The following is a 24354-nucleotide window of genomic DNA, read 5'->3' as shown; positions in this document are numbered from 1 at the left end:
AGATTTTTTAAGTTGAAATATCTTTCTTAGTGACATCTGTTTAAAATTAGCATGTTTACTGGGATTAGTGATTTCCTGCTGAAATGCAGGTTAGTTCATATTGGACTGCTAAATGAATATGAAAATGAAGTGCATTGAGTATCTCATTGCATTCTGATCGGAGGCTCCAACAATTTTTAAATAACCTTACAGTGCCATAGCAGTATCTTACATAAATTGAATACTTCTACTCTGAAGGAATATCGCATGACAACCCCCAAAATCCACAACTAAGGCACCACAGCCAGTTCCCAGGCTCATGTAGAGGTCTTAAAGTGAACGTAACCTCATATATCAGTTTTTGGAGATGGGCTTTTAAACTGTAATTTGAAACCATGTGTGTAAAGGACAATATAAAGTGGGTGAAGGGCCTGGAGCACAAGTCTTATGAGAAGCAACTGAAAAAGATTATACTGGCCTATCTGGATGTTCTGGTTTGAAAGCAAAACCAGTGAGAGACTCCAAGTCAGAAATACAATTTATTGGGAAAAGGGAAAAAGACAATAATACATGCAATGATACAAAAGGAAGACCACTGACCATGTCAGAATACAACCTGACACCCCTCTGGCCAGTGTGCTGGTAGCAGTCCAAATTGGAGTGGCTGCAGTCCTCTTGGAATGGCAGATGTGGTTGCTGTACCTTCTCGGAAAACTGTGGAAAGGCTGCCTCTCTGTCTAGAAATCCCTGGATTTATCCAGGTGGGAATGCCCAGTTCCTCCCCCTGGGCGGAGCATCTCACAATGGGCTGATGGTATTCTGAGTCATGAAGCGTGTCCTTAATCACCTGTTAAACAGAACTGTCTCCTAGAATGTGTTATCTCTGAGTCATGTGGCAAGACATTGATGGGCCTATTAATAGGAGATAAGGAAAACTGCCCAGAGACAACTCCTACTCGGATGGTAATAGGAAACATTTTCGTCTTCAGTCTTGGACACTGGAGTGAAGGAAGCTCAGAAGAAATCTGATTGTTCTCTATAACTGCCTGAAAGGAGGTAGGATATAGCATAGTGGACGACTGTCTCCCCTCACAAGTAACGAGTCAAATGAAAATGGCCACAAGGGGGCCAGGCAAGGTTTAGGTTAGATATTAGGAAAATACTCTTCACCAAAAGGGTTGTCAACTGTAAAATTCTGCTAATGACACATTCTTCTTGGGCTAGATAAAGAAATACCTGTGATGAAACTTCAGAATTTTACATGTGCTTGCACTGCAGAACACTTTTTAATAGCTATTGCTGAAAACTCCAACTTCATTATATGTGATTGGTTTCTACTCAGTACCAAGGGGAGGTCACAATGAAGAATCAGTTTGAAAGTTTATTGTAATGAGTGAGACGTTTTTCAAAAAATGTGTAGGATTAAAATAACATGATTTTGTGCATAGGTACTGAAATTTTATCTTGAAGTTCTAATAGCTGTATTTCATATTCAGGTTTCCATAGGTTTGATTTCCCTCAAGGAATTTCTGAAATGTTGTAACAGAAATTGTGTCTCTAGTGTAGACCTTTTCCAATGTCTGCAGTTCACTGACAAGAAGGTCACTAGGAATTCAAACTCAAAATTTGAAGGAGTCTTTCTTTGTTTTTCTAATTCCACCAGGTACTGTACAGTGTGCTCCTCCATTCCTGAAGGAACAGAAATATATACATAATCTAAAAATATTGCCATGAACACTTGTTTGAGAGTGTCATCTGTCAGCTCTCAGCTAAGAGTAAATATTGTAATGTCTTTTGCTTTCAATTTAAAATAAATATTGGAATTTCTACACCTACAGTTTTGACACTTTAAAAAAAACTTCTCTGAACAATGGACTTAATTCTCACACTTTTCTTTTGTGTTCAAAATATTGATATACTCTTACTGTTTTCTAAAGAGGCATTTGAAGAATAACTTAGACCATCAGACAACATAAAAATCTGCTGGTTCTTTTAGATTTTTAACTAGAAAAATTTCCATTTTGTATAGTTAGAGATTTTGTGTGGGCATTGGTACAACTAAAAACCTTGTTGCTTAGACCTTGTTTTCCATTATCATAGAAACAATGCAGAAAGTTCTTTGCTAATCAAAATTGTACAGAATGGAGAGGCAGAATGTTTTGTTCAACGTAGCTCAATTTCACTTAGGGTGACTGATATTTGGTGGTATGTCATCCCTCTTATGTATCCTTATGCAATTTTTGGCATAAAAGTTTCCTCCAGGAAACTTTGTGGAGCAGTCTTTGCAGGGCACAAGATGGATTGGTCACTCATCAGGAACAGTGTTCTGGCACTGTATTTTCTTTGTTTGATATCTACCAATAATTTATCTCCCATATAGTTAAAAAGGACAAGCATAGGAGGCAGACAAGCTGGGAAAAAAGATTGCCTAATGTTCTAAACTTGTTTTTCTTCTGTGAGATGAACCATGTGATTTGGACATTGAGATCAGAAGTAGGGAAGAAACAATTCCTTGGCTTTTCCTCTCTTGTTTGTTTCTGTGTTTGTTACTCTTTCCCCATCTAGTGGTGTGAACAACTACCCTGGAACATCTTTGCTGCTCTTCAGCCACAAGTTGTTCTCAAAAAAAAAAAAAATTTATATCACCCCCCCCCCCCAAAAAAAAAAGAAAACACATGTGTTTCTGTAGCCATTAATTGGCAATTGACAAGTTCCCAGGCTATAATATCATTTTCACTTCCTAACCACGACTTCTGTACTGTGTTCCTTTTGTTGGTAGACATTATTTTATTTTTTATATTTTCCACTTAAAACATAATGATATCTTAATCTGGGCTAAGCCTGGTAGACAGCTCAGACACACACAGCCTCTTACTCGCTCCCCACACAATGCAATGGGAGAGAGAAAAGGAATGATGCAAGTGGATAAAGACATTTTAATAGGGAAGGTAAAAGTAATGTAATGCAAAGGGAAAAAAGGAGTTGATTCACCACTTCCCATAGGCATGCAGTAGTTCAGCTCTCCTCAGGAAAGCAGAGGTCTACCATACATTACAGTGACCAGGGACAACAAATGCCATAACTCTGAGTGTCTTTTATTTCTCCTTCTTCTTCCCACTTTTCTTGCTTTTTGCGATTTCATGCGATATGGAATGTCCATTGGGTCAGCTCTTCCAGGTGTGTTCCTTCTGAGCTCCTTGTGCACCCCAAGCCTTGGCAATGGTGGAGTGGTGTGAGAAGCAGAAAAGTCTGTGTTGATGTAAGCACTCCTTGACAAGGCTAAAATATCCCTGTGTCGTCAGCACTGTTGGTGTGACAAATCCAAAACAGCACCATATGAGCTGCTATGGAGAAAATGATCTATTCCAATCAAGATCAGTGCACAGGTAAAGCACTGTTTTTATTTATGTTATCAGACTCAAAGTCCTGAACTGAAAACAGTGAGACATACACAATGTAGGATAGATTCTGTTGCCACCTCCTTTAAGGTCTTTCTCTTGGATACAAAATTGCTCTCTGTTTACCATTTAATATCTTTGCTTTTACTTTCTATTAGACACTGGAAAAGACTCCTAATCTTAATATTTGTTAGGCTTGGTTTTTTATACTTCCAGACATTCATATCTTTTCAGAGATATTGAGAGCTGTAAAGAGTTTGTTCTGTTTTAAAGGTCTAAAATACCATGCTGTATCTCTTAGAAAAATTTAAAGATCTTGCTATGATGAAAACATTGCATCGCAAGTGCCTGTAAAATGTCTATTTCTCTAGAGTAGAGGTATTTTTATAAATCCATGTTTATGTCTGTATCTTTGAACCTTACACAAGGCAGATATGAACCAATAATTTAAGTTTGCTGTTTTTAAACATAGAAGGCTTATTCGTCCTAACAAAGTATGAAAATTACATGTGTGATAAAATGTGTTTAGAGAAAGGGAATTAATAAGATTACACCCTAAAACAAATAAAACATTACTGTAGTTTTTAGCTCAGCTGGGATGAGAATCAGGACAGTGGCTGAGAAGATTGGTGCACTAGACTGTTAAAAGGCTCTGCCCCAGGCAATACTTTCACAGATCAGTCTTTATAGTTGTGAAATAAGGAGGTGATTTTGCTGTCTTTAATTTAGTTAATAGGTGTCCTTTTCCTAGACAAGAGGTTATTATTTACATACCTATTTCTAGAAGAAAGAATCACCAAGGCATTGAAAAAAATTTGTCCCCACACACAGGCTTAAAGTTTTGGCTAGAGAAATGAAAATAAAATACAGAACCAGGCATTAAGTTGAACTTCACAGGGGCATCCTAATTCATAGTTATGTCTCCTTCTTGATCCACATTTCCCTTTTCCAGCTTAATTTTCCCTTTCACAAACTCTTACATATATTGCTATAGTTGAGGATATATTTTCAGAAATACAGTTAAAGGTGACAATGGAACTTTGCAGTGAAAATGAGGCAAAGTGTCATTGAGGTTCTATTTCAGGGGTTGTTATCTACCAGTTTGGTAATGTTAAAATGTCTGCTTATGGTTGGTGATACACTGTTTATATATATTTTTAAAGGACCTAATTCCTTGCAGTTCTGTTTTATGTTGTTTTAGTTTATGTTGTTTTATGTTGTTTTTGATTTATTTGTTGGGTTTTCTTTCAGATATATTGTGTTAATAATGTTATTGCTTTAATAATAAGCTTCAGTAAGGTCAGATTTTTGCCATTCATATTTTGATATTTTATGCTAATTCACATTGGAGTGGAGAAGACCAGTAGTGGTAGACATGTGAAAAGGAAATTATAAATACAGAACTGCTTGAAGATACTGTTTTCTTTTTTATTAATGTATTTATTTTAGTTTTGAAATTCTCACAAATCCTGTGGTTTAAAAACAGGGCTAGTCTCAGAATTCATGAGTAATCTACATTAGGTCAATAAATGTATGCATCTGCTTTCCCATCAGTCTCGCCTCTTAGAACAATGCGTACATTTTCAGTTACAATTTGAATAAATGTGTCTGATAACATCTTGCCTTGCAATAGACCATACATAACAAAAAACTAGTATGATGACAATGATTTGCCAAGGAAGTATAAAGAAGTATAAAGAAAATGGTCCTAAAGAAATCTTAACCAGCAAAATAATCTATCTGCAGTTGAGATGCCTTTCAAGAAAAAGTGAAAAAAAACTTTATAAAATTAACAAAACCTCCATATCTGTTGGCCATCTATATGAATAAAGAAGCACAGCATATATATAAACCAACTCTACACCACCTTTACAGTAATAACCAAGAAAACATTTGGGGACTGTTATAATTCAGTTCATACCTGATGAGAAAGGGAAAAATAAATTACTTTCAGAAAACATCAAGAAACTTGTGATTTATCCAGGAAATTCAACATTTGCCAGTTGTATGACAGCATTTTTCTTGTCTTGAATATTCAAATTTGCCACCTTCCCACCATCAGTGCCTGTGCGAGTGGGGAATATGAAGTCTTACAATAAATTTAGTCCATTTCCCTTGGGTGGTGTTCATATTTTCTGAATGTGCTCCACAATGAGTTTTCATTCCCTTGCCAGCTATATCAAGACCAGGAGCTGCAGCTGAAGCAGTAGAAGTAGGCTTTCCCTGGTCCCTAAGACTGAAGATAGACTCTGATCAAACACAGTAACCAGCAAATTCCCTTCTTTGTAACTGCCTTTATGAGTTGTCATCATATTTTTAAATTTAAAATTTAGGAGAGACTTAACCAGACTTCCTGAGACTCTGTAACTGTATTTCCAGTAGAAGATTCTGTTTAGTTTTGGTTTTGTTTTTTTTTTTAATTTTTTTTTTTTTTACTTATCTTTGTTTACACCTACATACTGTGACTTGACTTGTGAATGATAGCAAGAATTATTTGTTTGGTTTGGTTTTTTTAGAAGAGTTAGATTAGTCAGCATGTGTCAGCCAGGCTGAGGTAGTCTGTTCCTTTCCCCAGGTGCTTCCCCCTAAGGAGATGCCAAGGCCTGGGACTGGAGTTGCTCCAGTGCCCCGGCTGGGGGTGGCACAGGCTGCCAGGACCTGCCATCACCATACCAGGACCCCCTGTCACCTGGCTCCTAGAAGCTGCCAGGCCGTCTGGTGCCCTGATAGTTTTGCAGGTGCTGCTCTCAACAAACTTCTGTAAGATGGATGTCTTTATTCATATTTTAAAACCATTTTTAAAACTCATCCCTCAGTCAAAAAAAACCCCAGAACTTTTCAAATTTGCAGTTAGTACATTCCTTATGCAGTATTTTAAGCACTAGGTAAAGCCCCTGAAAATTCTCACACTAGAAGAGGCAAAAGCAGTTTTATGTTCACTACCCATTGCAGAGGAGTGAAGCTCTGTCTGCAGTCTATAATTTAGGTCCCTAAGGAAGTATTTTTTTTCTTTTTCACATAGTTTTGTCTTGTTTTTCTCTTGGCACATTCTTCAGGATTAACGTTTCAGGATTGACATTTTTTATTATATTTATAACCATGATTCAATATTAACGTATTCTAAAGTTGCTGATCCTCTTTCTATTTCCTTAGCTGGTCCTTATTTCCTTCCTATTTCCTTATCTAATTATCAGTATTTCTGTTACATAATATTTTCAAAGCATGCCTATGATGTTTTCAAGGAAAGGTTCAACTCCATCTGTAACACTAGGAAAGGTGCAAGAATAGAAACCTGTCTGGAATTTGGTGAAGCACTTGCAGTCCCAGAAGCAGATATAGCTATCATGGGAGAAATCCTAAGGGAAGCGGGTAGATGAAATGCAATTTTATTCTCTCCCAAACTGTTCTTTCAAGAAATAGATTTTAGATCAATAGATTGCATCCAATTCCCTGTATATATAACCACCTCTCAGTTAAACTTTCCCTTACTTGAATTGAAGATGAAAATACAATGAGGGACTTCAGAAGCTAAGGCTGTTTCATCCTCAGAAATCTCTCTTATGATGAGGTTTTTTCTTAGTCTTTTTCTTAGTCTTCAACTTGAAATGGCAATGGCAAGTATCACAGTGTAGAACCTTCCACTTCAGTGGATTTCCTAAGTCTAGGCTTTAATCTAATTGTTACCAGTTCTGATTAAAAGTAACTTTCCTAGCAAAATGGATATGTAAAAATCATCTGTAAAAATAACTGCATCAGTGAAAGAACATACAAGTGTGTTTACTTGTGTAATCCTTTGCATTTGGTAAAATATTCTTCTGTGCTTTAAAGAGGAATCCTTCATTTTAAAAGTGGACATCTTTATGGTAAATTTCTGGTTTATTTTGCCCTTTTGAAGAGAACAAAAAAAGAATACTGGTTTAAATTAGGCAAATTAAACAAAGTTTTAAATTTTTCAACAGAACTTTGCACTCCTATATAATCATGCTTCTGGATTTTTCCTTATGATCCTCTGTTTTAGTAAGTAGATTAGATTTGTTTCAGGCGTGATACTGTCTCCAAGATGTTCTCAATAATTCTGATAATATATACTAACTACTGCATTTTCCGATTCTGAAAAAAAATTGATGTTAAATACTTTTTTTTTAAAGTATTCAATTTTTTTTCTTCTAACCTCAAATTTATGTAGTGCAGTACATTGTCCAAGAGTTTTGAAATGCTGTGGTTTCATTTTATGCTGAGCTATTAGAAATAACAGAATTTAAATAATAAAAATAATAGAATTGCATTAAAAAATCCAATAACATCTTCTTGTTCAGGAAACTAAGAGTGAGTAAAATGTAATATGAAACACTTGTAGTGCAAATTAATTTGACTTTTGTAACAGTTTTTAAAATTCTGCTTCTTTTCATAGGTTTTGGATAGTCATCATTCTTGTAAATTCTGTATTTTGGATTTTATTTTGGTGATAGCTTTTCCATTATAAACATCTTGCAAATGGATTTTTTAATCTGGACTGCTGAAAAAAATTTAGAGAAATATATAAATACCTAAAATCAGAATTTCTTAATTTTAATAAATTTTGAAACATCCATTTCAGGAGTTGCACCTTTTCAGAGAAGAGCAGATGTAAAATGAAACACTTTTTAAAAATGAACATTTAAATATAGTTGCTTAGTCTGTGACTTTTTGGTAGAGGGTGAAAAAAGGGCGATACATATTTACCATCCATGTGTTTCTCTTAGGATTCTCTTGTTCTTTAAAGATATGAAGAGTTATAAAATCTGGTTTCTCATAGGAATGGCCTCCTGGTGCAAGAACTTATTACTGGTTTATATATCAGATACACATTACCACCAAAACAAATACTGAGATGCATGGAACTGACTATTTTTCTTAACCAGTTAACCATAAAAGAGGTGAAATGCCTGCAGATGTATTTAATTTGAAAGTGGACTAATTTGGCTTCACAGGAATTTTGTCCACCTGGCAAGACTTTAGGAACGCCCTAACCTCCACAAACCTTTTTTGTGGGTTATCTACTGTATTCATCAAGTACTGCATTAGGTTGCCTGTAAAAATCTAATAATATTTTTTTGTTTTGATTCATTTTCAATTAATAATACTACTAACAGATGTTGCCAAATGACATCCACAATTCTGTGGTATTTTAATTTTTTTCTTATTTTCTTTCTGAAGATCCTTTCTTTCTGATGTGAATCCTCAGGGTGAATTTCAAGGCTTCAAAATTAAAAATTATTCATGTAGCTGCTGACACATACTCCTAGGCAGAAGCAGAATAACAAATCAAAGCCAAATGTCCTTTACATTTTCTCCTAAGTCAGCCATTTTACTTAAAATATTCTGAATTATAAGTAAGAATTTCATTTTTGATAGGGCTGTACTACATGGTAAGAACATAAAAAGCAATAGGTAAAAAAGTGGCAGTGGTTTTAAATTCATGTTAGGTTTAGGATTTTTTAATCTAATGTTTTCTCTGCATTACTAGCTATCTTTTATCGATTGCTAGGAATTTTACACCATTGATTTTTTGACAAATAACATCTTGTAGAGCATGAGTTGAAATACTCATTGGTGCAAATATAGAGAGGAAAATATTTTTTTATTACAGGATGTAGGACTTGGAAGAATATCTAGACACATGTCTTTTTCAGTACTTGGAACTTTTGTGGTACTTTTAAAACCCAGCCAATTATGTTAGCCGTGCTGCAAACTGCCTGTGGCTCAAAAGAATATCAGAGTACCTTTCTCTGCAAGTGCCCCAGTTATCTCAATTCACTTTATATCTGGGACTTTCTTCAGGGCTCACTCAATTTGCATATGATAAGGACAGTCCAGCACATTCTAACCAGTCAGTGTCCCCTGACCACATTCGTACTTTCTGTCCTCAGGAGCAAGCAGGATCTGGGGACAGAGACTTGTGAAGGGAGCAACCAACCTTTGAACTGGTGTTCCCTGCAGCTGTGGGCTTTTGTGGACATTCTCTGCTTGCAAACCCTGCCTGATACGTAGTGAAGAGCAGAAAAAGGCTTTGATAGCATTTTCATTTTGACTAGTTGAAGTGGAAAGAGGCAGGTCATGTTCAGATCATCAACCTACATGATTCTAGTACTCCATGTTAACATTTGTTTGTGCTGGCCAGTTTCCTATAACATGGACACTGAAACATCCATTCATCAAATGGTAAGGGAGTCTGTCTGAGGATCACTTGTCCTCATATTCATAGTAAAAAGGGTCTCCTCTCTGGTGATAAACATCACAGTGCTTGTGCAACACTGTAATGTCATCTGGTTCCATAGCAAGTACTTCTGATTTCATATAGATTTAATTTAACGGCAATATATATATATAGATAGATAGATGGACAGATAGATATAGATAATTATACTGTTCTGAGAGAATGGTTTAGTAGACCTTAGTGTAATCCAAAACATAATATGATGGCATTGCTCCTTTTTCATTGCCCATTGATGGCCTACTTCAGTGACTTTGCTGTAACAGAAGTCAGTGGTAGAAAATCTGATTAAACTCTATTTATTTGAAAGAGATTTTCTTTTGCTATTCAGTAAAAGGTGTATTAAGCTTCTGAAGTCTAACCGTTCAGTACTGAATCAGAAATCATTAAGACAAAAATGCAGGATTTAACTGTACTTTATTGTCTTTATGTGTGGTTTGGTTTGTTACAGTGTCTCCTTTCTGCCATTAGAAATACGAACAGGTAGAGAAAAAATGTCAAGTCTATTTGAAGAAGAAAGATGTTTTTAAAAGAATTTTTGTTTTTAATCTCTTTGTAAATATCACATGATAACATATTTTAAGAAATATTGCAGAGTGTTTTTTTATCCTTATAATTTTAGCTGAAAATTAATGTTTATTGCTGAGGATAATTTGAATAACTATCTTATAAGAAGTGGTAATTTTTTTTTTTTTCTGAATCAAAATGGAATTGTTAGTGGTGTACTTAGTAGGTATAAGACTTCACTTATGAAATAATTAAATAAAGTTTGTCTGATTAAACATCAAAGCTCTGATTTGCTGTTGAAATTGGCAGTCACAATGTTTTTTAGATAGTTTAGTGTAAGACGTTAAGTGGAAGGGATTCCTGTCTAGCATCCAAGTGAGAAGGAAGAACTTTTTTCGCTCAACCACCTGCTTTCTTGCACAAGAAAAAGCACAAAAGTACCTGTGTGTATTAGAAAGTGCATTTATCTTTGAAAAACAATTTCTACAGAAAACCTTCAGTTGTCTTTTGAATATATTTTTTATGTTACTTGTCATTCTCATATATATTTTTAGTTCATGCTCCATGATTCAGTAACTGTCGATGAAGTAATATGAAATAATCTAGTTTTGCTATTGTGCTTGCTGGAAATGTGGGTGTAACATTGAGAACATAACATAAAAAGTAACGTGTTTAAAGTTAGAAATTACTAGTGGTAGGTGGTAGCTTAGACTGCTGTTAACTCTGAATTAATTAAGTTACTGCTGCGTCTCTCCCTCGAATCCTTGGGGATAGAACCCCTGTGGAGCCCGGCCAGCTGGGCAGTGGGGCGAGATGGGCAGAGGGAAGGAATTTCTCCTTGGATCCCGGGGGGCTTGGAGAAGCTCCCATGTGAGTCCAAAGACGAGCTGGTCCCACAAACAAAGGAAAGAGGCGCTCTCCCTCAGGATTAGTTCTAAAGTTTAATGAGGGCCTGGAGAGATCCCAGGCCACATCTGACTTCGAAGGACCTCCAGAGCAAGAGAGAGGGTCTCCTGGCCCGGAGCTGCCAGATATAGGGGGGCGGGGAAAACCGAACGGCCAGTGGGGAAGGACATGGGAGTGGCTCTCTGGGGGCAAGGCCTCAGAGTGACCACTGAGGAGGGGGTCTGGGAGGAGTCCCAGCCAGGGTCCAGTTACCTGGTGATCCTGGGGAAAGGATCTGGACAAAGGGGAAGGGTCACCAGGTGATGGACACATCACCTGGGAGGAGACAGGGGGATGGGTTGGGGCTTGATGGACATACAGGTGCTGATGGGAAAGCTGGGATGAACCAAACAGGTACAAAGAGGGGATATGGAGGGACAAACCATTATGAGGGGATATACAGTGCAAACACAACTCTACAAGTTACAAATTCTGCAAACTGGAAAAAGGATCAGCTTTCAGATGTTTTGGGTTTTTGTACTGTATTCTGAAAAGAGCTTATAACAATACCTGTAGTTGAGGTTAAGTAACAATTACACTATGAGGCATATAGTCTTTGATACATTTTATTATTTAAGCTGAAATGGTCTATTATATAGCTGTTATGTCTGGTGATTGTGTTATTTCAGCAAAACTCTATAGACTTACTATTAAGATCTATAAAAGGCTATTCTTGGAGGCCTTTATGGATAACATGACTCAGAAACTGCAGTAGGTCAGCTCTAGAAATCAGAGATTAATCTGAAAAATTGACAAAATCTACCCAGTACAAACTTGCTCAAGTTGTAAGATGCTCAAAATAACTCTTCTACCACTGTAAAGAAAATAAAAATAAAAAACAAAACCAAAATCCAAATGAGGAAGACACTAGTATATGATTATAGAATTATTTAGAACAATTTAGAATAATACATTTCTTTAAGTTGAAAAACATCTATAAGAACATCTAGTCCAGCCATTAACATAAAACTACTACGTCCACCACAAAATCATGACCCTAAGTGACACATCTACACTTATTTTGGTGACTCAACCACTTCCTTTACAAGCCTGTTCTCAAGACTGAAAACTCTTTCCACAAAGAAATTTCCTAATATCCAATTTAAACTTGCTATGATGCAACTTGAGGTAATTTTCTCTTGTTTGTTGCTGGTTGCCTGGGAGAAGAAACCAACACCCACCTGGCTACAACCTCCTTTCAGATAGTTGTAAAAGGTATTACGATCTCCCCTCAGCCAACTTTTCTCCAGGCTAAACAACCCCAGTTCCCTCAACTGTTCCTCATAAGACCTCTAGATTCTTCACTAGCTTTATTTTCCCCTGGACACACTCCAGGACCTCAGTGTCTTTCTTGTAGTGAGTGGGCCAGAACTGAACTCAAGATTCAAAGTGCCAAGAACAGATAAAAATTGCTGCCCTGCTCCTGCTGGCCACACTATTGCTGATACAATCCAGGATGCCATTGGCTTTTCTGGGTACATGGTGGCTCATGTTCAGCTTACTGATCATTCTTACAACCATGGTCCTCCAGCTTAAGGCACAGAGATGCTCTTGGTTGTCTTGGATCTGTGTTGAAGACAGAGACAAAGAATGCATTAAACACCCCTGCCTTGTCTATGTCCCTATTTGTGACATGCCCATCCTCATCCTGTAATGAGTAGATGTTATTTCTACACTACCTTTCAGCATTAATATAATTGAAAAATTCTTCTTATTGCCTCTCACATTTCTGGCCAGCTTAATGTCCTATTTGAGCTTTGGCTGCATACATTTTCTCCTTACAGTGACAACCAGTATCTCTGTATTCTTCCCACACTTGACCTTGCTTTCACTGGACATACATCTTCTTTTTCCATCTAATTTCCAAGAGAAGATTCCTGTTCAGCCAAGCCAGCCTTCTGCCTCACCTGCTTGACTTCTGACATTTGGGAATAGTTTGATCCTGTGCCCTTAGAAGGTGAAGTTTAAAAAGTAACCAGCATTGATGAACCCTAGCAATTCCAAAAACATTTTCCCAGGGACTTTACTCACTAGTTCCCTGATCAGCCGGAAGTTGGTTCTCCTCATGTCCAGAGTTTAACTTTTTCTGTCACTTTTCCTTCAGTCACCAAGGATTTTAAACTTGTTCACTTCATGGTCATTGTGGCCAAGATGGCTGTTGACCACCATTTCACTCATAAGAGCCTCTCTGTTGACAAGCAGCAGGTTGAGAAGGGCATCTTTCCAAATTGATTCCTTTAGGACCTGCTCTGTAAAAGCTGTCATCTAAGTTTTTTAAGAATCTTCTGGCCTGAGTTGTACCAGCCAGTGTGATGCTCCCAGTTGATGTCAAGTCCACCATAAGGATGAGGGTGGCTGACTTGGAAATGTCCCTCAGTTCCTCAGAGGTTTATTTTTCAGTGTCATTGTTCTGGCTAGGAATTCTATAGTAGACTCCCACAAAGACATCCAAATTATTAGTTTTTGTCCCTTGATTCTTACCTAGAGGCTTTCAACTGTACCATTGCCAACTGTGAGCTCCCTATACTCTAACCCTTCTATTACATACAATCCACCCCTCCACCTCTTCTGCCCTGTCTATCTCTCAAAAAGAGCCTGTAACCATCAAACAGGGCACTCCAGTCATTGGTGTCATCCCCACAGGTTTCATTTATATCAGTGATATCAAATCTCAGCGACTGTGCCAAAGCTTGGAGCTCATCTTCTTTGCTCTTCATGCTGTGTGCATTAGGGTAGAAACATTTCAGTTTGGTACTTTGTAGACAATACCTTGTGCAGCAGATTGAGATATCCCATTAGTGATCATTTCCTCAAGATTTGGCATATCATCACTTTTGTTCATCACTGGTAAGCCTGGTATTTTCCCTTTCCCCCTTCCAAACTCTGTCAATGAGCTCTGCTACTCTGAGCTTTCCTCCTCTGAGAAAGTCACATGCTGTCGGTGGACCAGTATTGAATAGATCATCCCATGGTCAAAAACTCCCAAATTTTTCTGCCTACACCAGCCCCAGAGCCACACATTCACCTTATGGATTTGCCTATTCTGATAAATATTATTCATTGTTAAAGGATATATGTGCTCCTGTTTCTTCAACACGTCATCTCAGAGCCCTTGAATTCTCTTTTGATTTCCCTCAGACTACTCTGTTATTTTGATGCTGCTGACTTGAATCACCAATAACAGCTAGTAATCAGAGGGCCATACTAGAGACTGTGCAATATAATATAATGTAATTATAATACATACTATGAAATCTCTACCTAGAACTACTCTCACAAATGAGATTGTGTGTTTACATTTATACTCAGCATGATAGAATAAATCAACAAATATAGTAAAAAATAGCTCTGATTATCAGTAGTACACAATCAGAGTTCATGACTTTCATAATTCGGACCTATTTGAAATGGTAAATGGATATTTTTGTACTGTTATTCCTTGTGTGTATTAATTTCTGCAACTCCAAGATAAAACTCTAATCTTGTAAACAGTTGTATGCATGCTTAGCTTTAATACTAGCCTCTGTGTACATTGGCTAATGCCCTAATGTAGATGAAATGGATTAAGATAATGCAAATAGATTTTTAAGTGTTTCAATCTGTGGTCTTACACATGTGAACTCTGACACTTTGTGAAGTGTTGATATCTTTCAAGTGAAAGTTGAAATTTTCTTTTCATTTCATTTAAAAATTTCTTCCTTCTAAGCTATTAATAGGAGATAAAACAATATGCAGGCCTTTATAAAATAAAGAAACCATGAGGTACAAAAACATGCAAAAGCTCTTTCAAAAGGCTGGAATATCAAATATTGCCAGTTACAAGATGACCATACTTAAGAATAAAATTATGTTTGGCAAATAGGAAGATAGGAAAAAATATCCAATACTTTTTGAGAAGTTAAGAACTATTATTTTCAGTACTGCAAGAGATAAAAATATCTTTAATGAGATATTGAAGAAAAATAAGAATCATCTTGGGGATTAATATGAACTGTGTGTCTCTAGAGAATCTGCATTTAAAAAAAGTGAATTTGTAGAAACCATGAAAGAAATTGCTGTATTATTCTAGGCAAGAAAAAATGAAATGATGAGTGACGATCTTATCTGAAGTAGAATTGAAGTATTTCATTATAATGTCTATGAACTTTACATCTGTGAGGACCTTAGGACTGTGTTTATATAAACAATACCTTTATTTGAAATTAATATTCTCTGTTTTTGAAACCATGTGCCCTCACAAAATCTTTTCCTATCAGAACTGGTACAAAATAAATATCTCACTGGTACCTAAATTGCATTTTAGGTACCAGTGAGATGTTTCTGGGTGTCCTTATAGGGACATGAGGTGGATCATACTAAATGTTCTGGTATCTTATTTCCTAACATATTCTTATTCTCTGATGACAGGAAGTATCTTTAATACATAGCCAAAATCCAGATACCCCATTTTCATTCTTACTGTGTGAGAGGACACTGTTGTGTTGGCTGTGTAACACGGGAAGGCCCATTATTTTATTGCAGACACCTACCTTATGTGTTGCTGTTGACAATCCCAGTACATTTTTTATTAAACATATTATATACATGCTCCTCTTTTCTATTATTAATAATTGAAATGTTATTTCTTCAGAAATGGTCTTAGTTGGACATGACATTCTTCTCTTTGGTAATGAGCAATTGCATACTCTTGCATATTAGCAGAAAAGTTTCTGTATGATTGGAATATAGAATAGATTATACTGATTATGCTCAGGTAGTGATTTTGTCTGATATTTCAAGGAATCAATGATTATTGATTTCTTGGAAAATGTGTTAGAACATAATCATTCTCACTCATCAACTTCTGTGGGTCTTTTTCGTGTCAAGTACAAAATGGTCTAATTATTTTTGCATTAAAAAGAGTTAACTTATTTCCATTTTCACATGGACAAATAAGAAAAAAGCTCACAATACTAATAAAGCCAATAGAGTCATGCTAGTATATCCCAGGCATGATCTGACTACTCTGATTTTACAGTATTTGCTCTTAATTATTCATAGTACATATGCTGCAGTAAAACCTCATGACAGCCATCATCTTTAACACTCATATTTTATATTAATAGTAGGTTATTTCATCTTGTGACTCTTGTTAACCAAACAGGTGAAAGACTGGTAATTTTAATGAGACCATTGAAAAACAATAATTTGCATTTCTTTATCAGGAGCTGTAGTGATAGGACAAGGAGTAATGGGTACAAATTGAAAGTGGGGAAATTTAGCTTAGATATTAGGAAGGAAATGTGTTACTGTAAGGCTGGTGAGGCACTGAAACAGGCTAGCCAGGAAGTTTATGGCTGCCCCTTTCCTGGCAATGTTAAAAGCCAGGTTGGATAAGGCTTTGAGTCTAGTGGGAGCTGCCTCTGCCCAGGCCAAGGGGTTGGGACTGGATTATCATCATAATTTAAGGCCCTTTCCAACACCTTAACATCCTATGATTCTATGATTCAGGGGGTTTTGTAGCTCAATATGAAGATACGTACACCTTTAGCTTGCCACTTTGTTGATTCTTATTTCATTGATATAAACATAATAAATGTTGTTGTCTTTGCACATTTGCCAAATTATCTAATAGAAAACAAATTTGCAATTGATGCCACTAACATAATGAAAATCTTCTGCTCTGTTATGGAGCAGTGGCTTTGGCTGCTATCACTGCATGTTGATGAAGAAATCTCTTTATTTTGGGATGTGCATCCTAGGCAGTAGGAGTGGGATATCATACTGACAAAATTCTAGCTTATGTGTTAAGTGGTAATTATTACAACAGTGCAAGCTGGAGCTGAATCAAATGTTTTTTCTCAGCTATGAAGTCATGATTTTGTGCTGTGATAGTTATTGGCTTGACTTCTTTGTCAATAGCAATAATATATTATTTGTTCACTCTTTCATTTAATTACATTTTTGTTTAATTTTGAAATATCTTGTGCAATTAATTCTAAAAGAATGTATTAAATACTTTTTACACTTGCATATATCATGTGTCTCTGTTTAGCTCCTTCAAATTATATCAGCAGTGAGTGTAGCCACCAATGAAACAGCAGCACATTGCAGTTGAGCCTGAAAAAAAGATTGGTCCCTCCAATGTTGATAACTTAGCATTAATGGAGTTATTTGTTTATTTTGTTAGGTTGCAGGATTAGTTGGGAAAAGGATGGAAGAAATTAATGTCAAACTGATCTTTTTTCAACATCATTCTTCAGTGGAAATAAACCACCAAATATTTTTGTTCAATCATTTGTTCAGAACTTGTGACACAAAATATACAATTAGTTTTAGTGCATTCATGATAAAGTTGAGAAATTGAGGACTGGAATTACAATGCTGCCAATAGAAAGATGATGATTTAATTGTCCAATTTATCTAGTAGGCAATTAGGTAGGAGATGGCATTTCATATTTTGCTTTGCTTAGGGTGTTTGAGCCTACTAAAATGATCAGACTGTTATTGTTTAGCTGCACTTTCAGGTTAAAAAAATGGAAGTGGCAATGATTGTTTTTGCCAGAAATGAAGTAAAATATTACACAGTGCAATATTATTGTTTTGATGCCTTTAGCACGAAAATTTTTAACTCCTTTTTGAAATTGGCTTATCTAAAAGTTTGTTTACTAAAATTTATTTGCTATTTAAATTGATGTACCAGTTTCCCATACAGACTAGAACAGTTTAAATATCAAAAACTGTTCTGTAATTTTTGACTAAAATATACCCACGAGATGGAAGTCCCAACTGAGATTCCTTTTCGACTTTCTATTAATGAAACATTTTATATGAGAGGGTAAAGTGGGGTAGTTTTTCTCCATTAATAAGCTCTTCTCTGAAAAGACATTTGTGGCACTTATAAGAAAGTGTCCTGATTCTAGAACCTTTTGTTATTATTATGGTGGGTATGTGCCTATTTTATGTCTTCAGAAAGAGTAGCAAAATATCTAATATTAAATAAATTTATAATATTTACATTTAAAACGAAATGTTTAATGAAAGTACTTTAAATTACTGAAACAACAATTAAATGAGTGGTGAATTGTTAATAATTTATTGGACATGACCATAATCAGACAGCAAATTGGAAAACTTTTTTTGTTTTAAACGCAACTTTAAAAAAAGTATTGTGACAAGGAACTGCAAATTTATTTATCATTTTAAAGCCTTCCCTCGGGAAAAGGTCTGGACTTTATTTGGTAACTACATTTTCCTTAATGGAATTGTTTTCCAATAAATAATATTTTTAACATTTTAAAGTACAGTTCCTTGAAAATATATCTCTAAAGAAAACATTTCTTCTGAAAAGTATCACTCCTCAGATATTTGTGGAAGTGTTATCATGAAAGCTACTGAAGGAAAAATAGACTGGGCAGTCAAACGAAGAAGAGAGGGGCACAGACAAGTGTGGGAACAGTGACTGTCCATTTGTGGATATTGAAATTGTAAGGGATCAGCTGCATCAAATGAATGTTGACAAATCCATGTGTCCATAGTAAGGCATTTTGTACTGTCCTTTACAGCACCCTTCTGGAGAAGTTGCCTGACTGTGGGATGAGTGAGTTTGCAGTGTGTTGAGGGAAGAACCAGCTGAAGGGTCAGAGCTCAAAGGGTTGTGGTAAATAGGGTTACATCTGGCTGGTGATTCATTGATGGTCACCAGTGTTGTTCCTCAAGTGCAATTCTAGGCCCAATCTTATTTGATCTGTTTATCAGTGATCTGCAATGAATGCACCTTTAGCAAGTTTGCTGATGATGCCAAAGTGAGGAGTGCTGTTGAGTCTCTTGAGGGACAGGAAGTTTTACAGTGTCATCTAGATAGATTGGTGCTTTTGGCTGTGGTTAATGGGATAAAATTTGACAAGTCTAAATATCGGATTCTTCATCTAGGATGTTGGACACAGGTAGAAACTGGGAGAAGATTTTCTGGGGAACAGTCCTATAGAAAGGGATATGGGGGTGCTGATCAGCAGCAGCTCTACATGAGTCAGCGGTGTGTGGCAGTGGACCTGGCAGTCCAGAGGTGACTGATCCTGCATCCTGATATGTACCAGAAAGGCCATCCCCATCTGGTCAAAGTGGTGATTATCTCACTTTATTCAGTGTTGGGGTGACCTCACCTTGAGTATGATGTGAACTTCTGGGCCCCACCACTTAAGAAGGATGTGAAGGTCTTTCAAGGTGCCCAGAGATAAGAAATAAAGCTGGTGATAGAGCTGGAAGGGATGTCCAGTCCAGTAGCTGAGGAGTTTGATTCTGTCTAGTTTGCAGAGAAGGAGACTGAGGAGTGACCCTCTACAGGTTCCTGAGGAGTTGAAGGAGAGAAGTAGGTGCTGAGCTCTGCTCCTTGGTAATCAGTGACAGGATGTGTGGGAATGGTTCAAAATGGGCCAAGGAAAGGTTTAGACTGGGAGACATGGTCGATGCCCCAAGCCTGTTAGCATTGAAAACACATTTAGATTATGACCTTAATAACATGTTTTAACTTAGTTGACCCTGAGCTGGTTAGGCAGTTAGACTGGATGATCATTACAAGTCCCTTCCAACTGAAATAATCTATTCTATTCTCTTGTATTCTGTATTCCTTCTGAAATTGTGAAAATGTTAAACTCCCATGGCTATGTACATCCTACTGCTACTGGCCTTGCTAAAATATCTGTCCTCACCCTTCTTCTAGGCCTCCTTCAAGAAAGGCCACAGTAAGGCTCCTGGCTGAATAATCTCAACTCTGTAAGCCTACCATCACAGGAGAGGTGCTTCAACCCTCTTGTAGTTCTTATTGTATTCTTTTAGACCCACTCCAAAAGTTCCATATCTTCTACTGTGACCTCCACAGCTGGATGCAGTACTCCATAAAAAAGTCAAAGTCATCATAAATTAGTAATTTACTAGAAAATAATTATAAACTAGTCTTTATTCTTTATAATACAGTCAAAAACTGTTATATTAAATTTTAAATATTTCTTAGCTTTTGTCATTAACTCATCTTCTGAACTGAATGCAAGAAATTCTAAGATTTTGCTTCATGACAGATGTGCTGTTTCAAGTTATGAATTTAGTGGTCCCTAGGGTCAAAGCATTTTTAAGAAAACATGGATTTGAAATTTCAGTTCCAAATAATAGGATTGTACTACACTAATTCATGTAAAGAGAAAAATGTAGATAGAAGGAGAGAGTATAGTTTATTTATCTTTTTTATTCAATATCCTTTCACACTCTGATTTTCACCTCCAGTCAAAATAATTTCTTTCTGATTAAACTGGTACTGTCTTTTGCATTGATTATTGACAGAGTGAAGACTTAAATAATGTGAACTAAATAAGCAAATCAATTCAACAAAATTAATAACTGTTTGCTGCGTTTAAGTCCTATATAATAACTCTGCCATGTTTATTGTAATTTTGTGCTGCATTTTTATTCTCAACTGCTTCTGCACCAGCTTCTGCTGCTTGTGTAAAACCAAGCTGCTGGGTTATCATTTCACACATAGTAGCTATCCAAGGGAAAGAGTTAGATCAAATCTTCTTTCAGATTGTCCTCTCTTTCTACCATTCTAGTGTTCTTTCTTTGACCACTAGTGGCATTTAAACCTTCAGTTATTGTCTCTTTGTTTGTATGTGTGTATTCCTTCATCTTGTATCTTGTTAGTATTTTTTACATTACTATAACACATCACAGAGTTTTTGATTCCTGAGTGAGTGGAATTGAAAATCAATGTAAGTCTTGACTTTGGCAAAAGTTGTCATATTCTCTTAGAACTGACCTTACCTATCAGACCTAAGCCTGTACTTTATTAGATATATTTGATTTTATTTTACTTGAACCGTGAATGCACTAATAATTCAGTCTTGTCTCAGATGCAAAATAGAAAATCTTATTGAACAAAGCCATCTTAAATAATCAAGATATAATAAAAGCTTTCTGGGTTAGTGGTCCATCTAGCAGAGTATCCTGCCTCTGACAGTAGATATGACAGTGTCAGGAGGATTACTTGGGCACCTTTTGCTCCTGTAATACTTTCCCAGCATCCACAAATGTTGCATTAGGGTTGTAAGGGTTTGTCACATTGCCCTAGTCTTTACAATATCTTTCTATGAATCTATTGTCTGTAACGTTGTCAATTTCTGAACTTTCTACTACTCTTCTGTGATAACACGTTCCAAAAGTTCACTATCTGCATTTAAAGAAGCAATTTCTACCTCTTTCAAACCAGCCACTCTTAGGATTACATTTGTTGTCTTCAATTATAATGTTGTTGAATTTGCTGAACAACAGTTTAATGTAAATTTTATCTTACATTTCATCACCCAGTAGAACCTAGTGTTGTCTTCTGACTTTGAGATTTCACTGAACACTCCTTTGTCTTTGATAGAAATACTAAATAATAGTACAATAAAAAAAGCAAACAAAATGCTATAACAATCATAGTTTTCTTGCAGCAAAATGCATTAGCTTTCCCATTCATAAACCTTGAGTGTATCTTCCTGCAGTTCTCAGTCAATAGATTATAGAATGTTAGCCTCTCTAGTTCCTCCTTGTAAAGTACTTACACTGAACAATCAATCTACTGGTTCATTTCTGTTCCTGACTTTCCTTGGACTGTAAGATGTGTGTTTCTGTACTTGAAGGCCTGTACAGCACTTAAAATATGGACACATTAGGATTTAATGAATGGCACAATGTCATGCTCTCTTCTATTCATAATACATATCCAATGTGCTGAAAATTTCATTCTCTGTCATTATTCCTGTCATCTAAACCCACCAACATTAACTAAAACCTTTGCATTCCTTAGTTTTAACCACAAGTATGCATAGGCAGAGTTTAGGACATTTTTCTGTAGTTTGTTACTGCACCTTTCTCTACACTAAAACTGATCTTTCACCTTTCTGCCCAGGTTTTTATAAGTTTTTATAAAAACTTAAAACTTTATAAAACTTGCAGGAAGTGGTGTTCTGTGACCTTTTTACTTTCCAGCACCAGAAGCTTGGCTCTATTACTATTAAAGTATAGACTGATGGTTTTCTTCAGATTTCTCTTGTCTCAAAATGTTCCCTAGTTCCAGTCTGCAAAATTCTTCCTCTCTACACTACACTATCATCCACATAGAGAGATCATAAATCCCTACCTGCATTTCAGGTTTTGTATATCAACCTGGCAGTTTTCCTTAGAGACCCTGGAGTTGAGTTTCCTTGCTGTGAAGCCATGAGCAATCCACCAGAACATCCCTCTTGCATTTTTCTGCATCCCTGATAACAATATGAAGTACACCTACTGGTTCCTCCCTTTCACCTCCCATTTCTCTTGACATATTAGGAGACCAGTGTAACATTTACACCTAGCAGACAAGTTAACTTGTGACCTCTCAAATATCACAGAAGTAATTACCTACGTTTATAGCAGTTAAATCTTTCCACTGCCAGTATACGCCTGCTTTTATTTCTCTGAAGTGTGTCCCTATGGAAGGAACATCCTGCAAGAAAGAAGAAAAAATTTCAGTATCAGGGCAGATCTCAAACATTGGGTTGATCTCTGTTTCTCAGCTGGGTACCTTCAGTTGCTGAGACTCCTATACTCTGTACTAGGAACTTTGGTCCACTTCTGCTGTAGAAGAGAAATTGTTCTATTATACTCCTACAAACCTCAGATATTGACCTTTCAGATTTTCTTAGCTGTTTCTGGGAGGTACAATAGCAACAGATGTTGTTGAGTAACCATGGTGCTGGATCTTGTTAGGGTGTTGGAGCTTTATGTGATCCTTTTGCAGTACATTAGCAAAAATTTATCAGTAGATTGAATAAATTATGTAATCACCACTTATTGCTTAATACTAACAAATAGAGTGGAAAACGACAAGAGAATGGACAAGAGTGAGCTGGAACATTGAGAAATTGCCATAGTCTAAAATACCACAGAATGTAAATACTGTTCAAGTCCACCTTTCTTTGTCTGAGCCAGTCAGCCTCAAATCCTTTTATGTTTTGGGAAAATGGGAATTTCTGTGAGTTCTCATTTCACTGAAAAATCTAAAGAATCCTAGAACCATCTAGTTCTCTTAGTTTGATAGAAAATCTAGACAAACAAGGTCAAGCTTAAATATTAAAGGTATTTAAAGTTAAATCAGATGAGTACACAAATGCCCAGTTAACATATAGAAGAGAATTACAATAGGCTTCAACATGCACTGGTCCAAACCTACTCTGGGTAACAGGTGTATTTTCACTTGAATGACTGAAGTATAATATTTTTCACTTCAAAATTTGCTGAAGAAATTCAAACTCTATTTTAAAAAAATACCTTGAAGATATCCAACAGCCCACAGTCTTTATCCTTTAACAGTCTTTAATGAGTTATTTTAAAATATATATCTATTACTTCCTTATAGATTACATTTTACTGGAGGTCAAGGAATGAATGAGTAACACTGACCTCCAGGCTACTCTTTTTTAGCAAATCAAGCTCATAGTTTCTCTTTTTCCATGGCTTTTCTAGAACTTTACAGCTCAGCTTTCTACACTTTAAGAAATTTAATATGACCTAGATGATAACCAAATTAAATTATTTAATTTAATAATTTAACTAGTGAACTGCTTGCCTCTTCCATATTTTCTTGTTGTATTTAGGAGAATGTGCTATTTTGAAAGGCTTTAGAAAATTGTCATTAGAGATGGCCAAGGAAAAATTGTTTAAAAGCTTAAATTTTTTCTCTTTCATGGGCAAGTTGATGAAACTGTGGAACTTTAAAATCCTCAAAAATATAAATCTTTAAGCATAGCTTACATTTTTTTACTCTAAATCCCTTTTTCCTTCTCTTATATAAAGTTTTTCTTCTGAAATTGTTATTTATATATGTTCATATAGTTAAATATACCCTTCTGCATCTTTTCTACTTGGTCTTGACTAGCTTTATGGGTCATTGAGGGAAATGGGTATTTCTGTCACTTTTTTTTCCATTGGAAAGTCTTCAGTGTCCCAGAGGCATAGTTTCTCTTCATCAGTTAAAAAGATATATCATTGGTTAGAAGATAGCATGATTGTATATCTGAATGGGAATATAAAAGTTACCTCTCATCATACCTGGATAAATATCTTCCAAGATGCTATATTTTAGCTGAAATTTCCTGTTTGGAAAAAAAAAAAACCAACAAAAAAAAAAAGAAGAAGAGTAATAAGTACTGTGTGTAATACAAAGGTTACAAAATATTAACTTAGTAAAAACTTAGAATATAATGGTGACTGAAAGATGTACAG

The 24354-nt window shown here is 36.0% G+C and overlaps 1 protein-coding gene and 1 long non-coding RNA gene across 19 annotated transcripts in view; one reads left to right on the top strand and one right to left on the bottom strand.

Moving 5' to 3' along the window:
• The window catches only part of CDH18 (cadherin 18), a 526603-nt gene that overhangs the window by 405857 nt on the left and 96392 nt on the right, over positions 1 to 24354 (top strand). The window lies entirely within an intron of this gene.
• LOC110468461 (uncharacterized) overlaps positions 11635 to 24354 on the bottom strand; it is a 28274-nt gene continuing 15554 nt past the window's right edge. For 3 of the 5 annotated variants that reach the window (XR_014952778.1, XR_014952779.1, XR_013340433.2), the window contains 3 exons: positions 24181 to 24224; positions 22496 to 22576; positions 11635 to 19537 (listed from right to left, as the gene is read on the bottom strand). This is a non-coding gene — a long non-coding RNA (uncharacterized LOC110468461). The remainder of the gene's footprint in view (positions 19538 to 22495; positions 22577 to 24180; positions 24225 to 24354) is intronic. The other 2 variants (XR_014952781.1, XR_014952780.1) reach the window with 2 other exon arrangements.

This window comes from Lonchura striata, chromosome 2 (genome assembly GCF_050655825.1).
Source record: "Lonchura striata isolate lonStrDom1 chromosome 2, ASM5065582v1, whole genome shotgun sequence".
Lineage (NCBI taxonomy): Eukaryota > Metazoa > Chordata > Aves > Passeriformes > Estrildidae > Lonchura > Lonchura striata.
The sequence above is the reverse complement of the archived record's forward strand: the minus strand, read 5'-3'. Positions and strand labels throughout refer to the sequence as shown.